An 8,036-nucleotide genomic window follows, 5' to 3' on the forward strand; every position below is an offset into this window, starting at 1 on the left:
TCATACTGTTCTTTTAATGGGGAGATTTTTGAGTAAAAAAACGTCCACCATTATTCATCTATGTAAAAAGGTCTTATATTGCCGCTTTGGCAAATTGTTCGGGATACAATTGGCTAGAACTTTATGCGTGAACGCTCACTGCCGATACCCCTTATTTGCTGTTTTTCAACTAAGCTGTGCTCGTTGTATATCAACCAAGTCAGAAGTGAATCATGAAAAAACGTTGATTTTGTCCGATTACACGCAAAAAGAGTTGTTTACTTCTCGCAAATTTGCAAATCATACAAAAAACTTGGGTAATATAAACACTTAAGATGGGAACTATGTAATTTGAATTCATTCTGTTCATTACATACTTTTGGTAATCACCTTCGTTAAAAACACAGTATTCGTTATTTTTCCCCTGAAATTCAATTGCGGTCAAAACTCTCCCTTTAAAAGTTAGTTGCTTATCTGTTTCTCATTGGATACAAAAGACAGGAGACTGAAGACAGAGTACAGAAGACAAAAGACAAAGAATAAATATTTTACTGACACGGCCAAGTTTCGGGTCACAGACGATACCCTGCAAGATGATATTTTTTCTTGGGTGTCAGTCAATACGCCTGGAGATTTTCTTCCTTAAGGTTTCAGACGTCACCGTCGGAGATTGCCCGAGTTTCCAGATGTCACCTCAAGAAGTCATGTTCCCCGGTGACATCAATCCAAATATCAATAGCTTTCTTTAAAGGTGAAAATCGACAAAAAACAAAAAAATATTTGTCCCCTTTAATTTATTTGAACCCCATCATTAGCCATATATCTTAAATTTGTGCTGGTGTTAAAAATCGAACGAAGGGACAAAGTCATAGGGCAAGATATTATTTTAAAAAACAAATTTGACGAAAAAACTTTCTTGGCAACAAAAATTCGAAAATAGCTGTATAAACTTTTGGCCTTATTTTTTCAAAAAAACTTGACACTAGTAGTTGGAACCCGCTTTTGAATTAATGTTCAGTGAGCCAGAAAATTACTTTTGGAAGAATTACTAACAATTCTTCAAAAAACAAGATTGACGAAAAAAGTTTCGACAACAAAAGTACAAAAAACTTTGTAAAAACTTATGACTTTATCTTTTACAAAACTTGACATTAATACTTCCAGTCCACAAAAGTTAGATTTACTAACAGTTAAAAAAATGACCAAAAAATGTAGTTGACGATAAATTCAAAAAAAATTTGTATAAGATGCTGGCTTTAAATTTCTGATATATACTAATACTAGCAGATCAAGTCCGTGTTTGAGTTAGTGTTAAGTGCGCCATAATTCTTTTGTTCAAAAAAGAGATTTAACGAAAAACACGTTTTTGACAACAAAAATTCGAAACCCGTTCAAATTATTGGCTTTAAATTTTCATAAAACCTGACGCTAATATTCACCGCCCAATTTTGAAATATGCTTTAGTGAGCCAAAGAAGTATTTCATGGAAAAACTGCTAACCGTTGTTCAAAAAACAAATTTGACAAAAAACATTTTTGACAATAAAAAATCTTTGTAAAAGTTTAATAAATTTTTGTTTTTGTAATTTTGTCATAAAAGCTGACAATAGTAGTTCAAGCCCACTTTTGAATATGAGTTAAGTGAGCTAGAAAAGTCTTTCTTAACAGAACCTCAAAGAGTCAATCGAAAAAAAAATTAACGAGAAGGAAACCTTTTTTGACACAATAAACTAAAAAAAATTGTTCAAAAACTTTGGCATTATATTCTGTTAAATCCCAACTCTATTGCTCCAACCTCACCTTTGAATTATGTTAGTCAGCGTTAGAAAAAGTGCAAATAGCCAATCAAAAACGGATACTGACAAAAAACAATTTTTACGAGAAAGGAAAAAAATACGTTTTATAAATTGTTGACCACATATTTGGATGAAACCGAATTGCTACGAGTCAAAATTTTTTCTGAAGTAATGTTAAATCTTTAATTTTAACAGAAATAAGCTCAGAACAAAAATCAAATAATGAAAAATTAACTGAAAAGAATTGTAACCCCCGTCAAGTCAGAAGAGCGCAATAAACTAATTCTTTTTTTTTCTGCAGACTAATCTTGAAGCAGAAGTCATCGATGTCAGAAGTTGCCGCCGATGACGACCCTTTTCCCCTGGGTTTCAGAAAATGCCGAAATAAAAAGAAGAAAATTGACGCAAGAAAACGGTTTCTGAACTTAAAGAACTTTTGATTATTTTGATGAGAATAAAGAGAGTAGTCATCTCAAGTAATTATGAAAAACAGCAACAATACAAAAAATTTGTTATTTCATAGTTTGATAAAATGTGTTCGACGTTGATTCAAAAAAAATGTGTATAGGATGCTGGCTTTAAGTTTCTGATGTATACTCTTACTAGCAGTTCAAGTCCGTGTTTGAGTTAGTGTTAAGTGCGCCATAATTTTTTTGTTCAAAAAAGAGATTTAACGAAAAACCCTTTTTTGACAAAAAAAATTTGAAAAAGATACAAATTATTGGCTTTAAATTTTCATAAAACCTAACGCTAATTTTTACCGCCCAATTTTGAAATATGGTTTAGTGAGCCAAAGAGGTATTTCAAGGAAGAACTGCTAACCGTTCAAAAAAACAAATTTGACAAAAAACATTTTTGACAATAAAAAATCTTTGAAAAAATTTGATAAATTTTTGTTTTTGTAATTTTGTCATAAAAGTTGACAACAGTAGTTCATGCCAACTTTTGAATATGAGTTAAGTGAGCCAGAAAAGTCTTTCTTAGCAGAACTTCAAAGAGTCAATCGAAAAAAAAATTGACGAGAAGGAAACCTTTTTTGACACAATAAACTGAAAAAAATTTGTTTAAAAACTTTGGCATCATATTTTGTTAAAACCCAACTCTATTGCTCCAACCTCACTTTTGAATTATGTTAGTCAGCGTTAGAAAAAGTGCAAATAGCCAATCAAAAACGGATATTGACAAAAAAACGATTTTTACGAGGAAGGAAAACAAAATACGTTGTATAAATTGTTGACCACACATTTGGATGAAACAGAATTGTTACGAGTCAAAATTTTTACTGAAGTAATGTTAAATCTTTATTTTTAACAGAAATAAGCTTAGAACAAAATTCAAATAATGATAAATTAACTGAAAAAAATTGTAACACCAGTCAAGTCAGAAGAGCGCAATAAACTAATTCTTTTTTTCTGCAGACTAATTTTAAAGCAGAAGTCATCGATGTCAGAAGTTGCCGCCGATGACGACCCTTTTCCCCTGGGTTTCAGAAAATGCCGTAATAAAAAGAAGAAAATTGACGGAAGAAAGCGGTTTCAGAACTTAAAGAACTTTTGATTTTTTTGATGAGAATAAAGAGAGTAGTCATCTCAAGTAATTATGAAAAACAGCAACGATACAAAAAATTTTTTATTTCATAGTTTGATAAGAGTTGTTTTTAAAAAAATTTTACAAATGTTTTTTCAATAAAAATTCAAAAAATGTTTTTTAAAATAGTCTTTGTTTTGTCATAGAAGCTGACACTAATAGTTCGAGCCCACTTTTGAATATGTGTTCAGTGAGCCAAAAAAACCTTTCCTAGAAGAACTTCAGACAGTTAATCGAAAACCTGGAATTGTCGAAAAAAAAACGTTTTTGACACAAGAAACTCCCAAAAAAACATCGTTTTAAAAATCTGGTTTCATTTTCTCTTAAAACCCAACTATATTGGTCCAACCTCACTCTTGAACTACTTGTAAGTGAGCCAAAAAAGCCAGTGTTAGAGAAAGTTCAAGTGGCCAATCAAAATTGATATTGACACAAATACGTTTTTTACGAGAACAAACAAAAAAACACGTTGACCACATATTTTGATAAAACTGAATTATTACGAAGCAAAACTTTTATTGAAGTAGTTTTAAGACATTACTTTTAGCAGAACTAATTCAGAATAAAACTCAAATAATGAAAAAGTAACTGAAAAAATATTGCAACACTGTCAAAAACAGTAGAGTGCAAAAAACTTGTTCTTATTTTGCGCTAAGCCTAATTTTTTGAAGAAGTTGTCGGTCTCAGGTGTTGCCGCCGCTGACATACCTCATCGTTCAGTCGTTGCCATAATAATAAGAAGAAAAAATTACGACATTAAACGGCTTACGACTTTAGGGAACTTTTGACTTTTGTTGCTGATTGAGAATGAAGAGTCTCAATTATTTATGAAATACTGTAACGATCCAAACAATGTTGTTATTTCATGGTTTCAAAGACCAGCAGATGCCCCCAGAAGAGCACTCAAATTGACAAAAAATGAGAAAACATGAGTTTCGGAAGAGATGAAAAGTACAGATTGCAGTTTTCAACCTTCCTGCAGTTTCTGTAACCCTTGTTGCCTAAAGGCATTGGTTTTAGGCTAATTTTTTGGTTTTAGGCCACAGAAAAATCAATTTTTGAACGTAGCACCAGTTTACTGCTAACTAGAATAGCCAAAAAATTGTTCTGAACAGCGGTTGTTCAATCAAAATTTGAGTTTTGGACAAATAGCTAGCAATTATTTGAGTCTGTAAGACAAGAGTTGAATATAATGCTCGCAAGCATTCGGAAAAGCAATTTATTTTCTCCTAGAGCGTAAGCTAGATGTATCAATCAAAGACACCATTTAGGACATCAATGTTTGGGAAAGTGTAGGTCTTTGGTCGCTTAATGAAGGAGAACTAGGTTTATTAAGAATAGCATCTTAGACAACTTTTTACATCGAATTTGGCGTCCCTGCGGTTCTTTTAAGCCGTTTTGCCTTCATTAATGATCGTCAACGTCTTCAACAGCAACAACCAGTCTAAAGAGCACAAAAATCAGCAAGATGTCCAAACTATTAAGTGCCGAGTGCCAGTTTGCCATCAACATGCTCGAGTTACAGATTGAGCATGTTTGCCATCAAAATTTTCTCAAGTGGCAGAAAATTTTTCAGCAGCGAAAGAGTTTTCGATCCTTGTCTCTGCTGATCAAACGAACCAGAGCTTGAGAAAAGTAGTTGAAAATGCTGCCACAGAACGTAATCAAACAACAATTTCGTCAAAATACAGTAACATCAATCCGGGGCAGGCCAACCAAAGTGACCAATTGTCCTAAGGTTTTACAGTTGCCATTCGGTCTTTAGGATGATTCTGATCAATTGAGCCAGTCCTCCAGCGGGATAAAAAGTGGAGAAGGTTTAGTCTCAAGCAGAGTAAACCAATCCCCACGGCCTGTCACAATCGACGACAACGGAGACAACCAGTTCCGACGTCAACCAGAAGATCAACAAATTAGCACAGTCAACTCTAATCAGCTACCTGCCATACCGCCGCGACAGGGAAGATCAACAATCCTTCTTCAACAGTCAATTACTCAACAAAGTGACATAAATTTCTTCCTCAGCGCCCATCGATAACAGTCAGAGATCCAAAAGTCAGGAAAAAGTCAACAAGATCAGTCTCATGCTGTAATAGAAAATTCTTCGCTCAAACCTTTTACAAGAATTCATGATGGACTCTTCTCCAAAAGAGCTGCAGGTAAAGGCCGAATTGATACAGTTAATTGTTGTGATTTGCCAATCTTTCCACCCGTCCGCCGCCAAACAGCGAGGGTTAACGCCAACAACAGTTAAGCAAACGAAAACAATTTGACGCCTATCTCTAACTTGAGCATTTCAAGCGATAGCAACAGAATAAATTTAAAGAAATGTAATATTGACCACTTTATTTTGAATCCAGTGTCTGGAAGGAGTTTCCTTTTCCAATCATCAAGTGACCACTTAATCTTGAAACCAGTGTCTGGAAGGAGTTTCATTTTCCAATCACTAAGTGAAGCTGTTCACGTTACCAAAAAAGAAAAGATAGCCAAAAGCAACCGAAGAAGATCAAACGGTTCAAAAGGAACCCCTACTAGTGTTTGCTGATGTTCTTCTTTGCATTGTAGGTCTAAGCATCTTTACGGGAACTCAGATTCCCTCCTATGTTTCAACACAGCCAAAATTTCTCACAGCAGCCGCAAAACACGTCAAATGTTGCTGCAGAAAAAACCATGTTCTGTACATCTTCTAGCGTATACTGAGTACGCCTCCCTTCAGAACAGTTTTGTTGTTGTTTCCTCCGAGCAACAGAGTTTTCAGTTATTTCAGCAGATTACTACTGGAACTTTTCCTAAAAACAAAATTAGCTTTGACAGCAAAACTGCAGTGCAAACTTCGAGTTTTCCTAACCATCAGTACACTCATTAATTACCAAAATAAATAGCTGTAATTCAACTGCTGTCACAGCCCACAGTTTGGCACAACGGTGTCCAAAATAATCAGTACAATAACTCGGTTGATTCGCAAACAATTTCAACACCCGGTGCGAATATACCAAACCTCGTGGCCTCACAAAACAACAAAACGCGAAAGAAAATGAACCTGGTCACTTCACGCTTTTGTCAAGTTGTTTAGTCGCCAATAGTCCACTTGGTCAACCAATCGAACACTAATCGCAACTTTGCTCAAAACTGAGAACTTTTGATCATAAATAATCAAGGAAATTACCACCCTAAAAAATACTTCACTTCCATTAAATTCTCTTCAATTTCATGAATGGATGAACAACTTCGACGGTATGATTCAACACAGTATTTCAATCAGAGATACATAATGAATCACATTTTTGCACAATTTCGTTTCTGGAAAGCAAAAGACTTGATGCACGAGTATTCATGTTGCCCATCTTAGTACCAGACAACCTTAAACGAATTGATAAACCATTTCGTTTTTAGAACCATTGTTGCCAATGCCTTTAGCAACAAGCTTTAAACTGGCGAATGACATCACCAGCTTTGTCATCCCAGTGAATTAAACGTTATTCTAAGCAAAAACAGATTGTGAACAAACTGCCTGAGTCACAAGTACCACAAACAAATTTGTCCTTCTACAAAAGGATGCCAAGTAAGCAAGGGCTTCCATCAGGTAGTTTTGCACAACCCATCAATAAGAAACAGAAAGCCGATTTTTCAACAGAAAAAAATCCAGAAGAATGAATCTGCCGTCTTGTGAAAAAATAGTAGTAAACACAGTGTTTTTGCTATAAAGCAGAGCCCCGATGCACCAAGAAATTGATATGAAAAGCTTCGACTCTTTCCCGTATCATTCCTGAAAGGAAATAAGGCATTTGACACACAAATACTTTAATTGACTCTGGTGGTCAAAGTAGTTTTATTCTGGATGCAATTTCAAGAATTTCAAGAGCTTGCTTGCGATTCTCAAAAGTGAGTAACTCAACAACTTCTCAATGCTGAAAAAAGTATGTCCCTCAAAAAATTTTGAGCCAGTTACAATAACTCCACATAATTCAATTGAAAAATCCTTCAAACTCTATCAAACGTTCAGTACCCCATCTTTTAACAATTCAGCCGCAAATTTTGTGATGTCTTCAACAGCATGAGCCACATTCTGTTTCCAAGCAAAACCGATGGCAAAATAAGAGCTCTTCTTGGTGTTAACGTATTTGCTTTCACCTTTCCTACACTCGTCATCCCAGGTAATAAAATTCAACCGGTTAGAATTAGATTTAGTTGGGCCTTTAACAGCGAATACGAGAATTGTTTTTCCGCGGCAAACGCACAAACTGGGAGCTAGCAAAAAAATATTTTATTTTTCAACGTTCCTAGAAACAAAGCAGATGACCTGGAAGTAGACAATCTTATTCAACAATTCTGAACCATTGAAGCAGAGGGCATTCAGAAAGTTCCTGAACAAATTTAGAAAAATCATAACAAAATTTCTCGATTTTTGAAAATTTCCGTCCTTCAAAATGGTTAGGAATATGATATCGAACGGCTCTGAAATTCTAAAGTAGAGTTAAAAATAACTACTATTCTGCCACGAGGTCAAAAGCCTCAACACACGACTTCAATTTAAACCCTTGTTACAAGAAAATCACAGTAAAATTCTTTGAAAGATCTTGAGGAAAACTATGTAAAACTTGTGGAAATGCAAGATCCTTAACCGCTGCGAATTTGGGACTGGGCGTGCTAAGCAGTAGAAAATCCCAGTAAGCCT

The sequence above is a fragment of the Convolutriloba macropyga genome, unplaced genomic scaffold (genome assembly GCF_964194025.1).
Source record: "Convolutriloba macropyga unplaced genomic scaffold, txConMacr16.3 SCAFFOLD_1000, whole genome shotgun sequence".
NCBI classification, from domain to species: Eukaryota; Metazoa; Xenacoelomorpha; order Acoela; family Convolutidae; genus Convolutriloba; species Convolutriloba macropyga.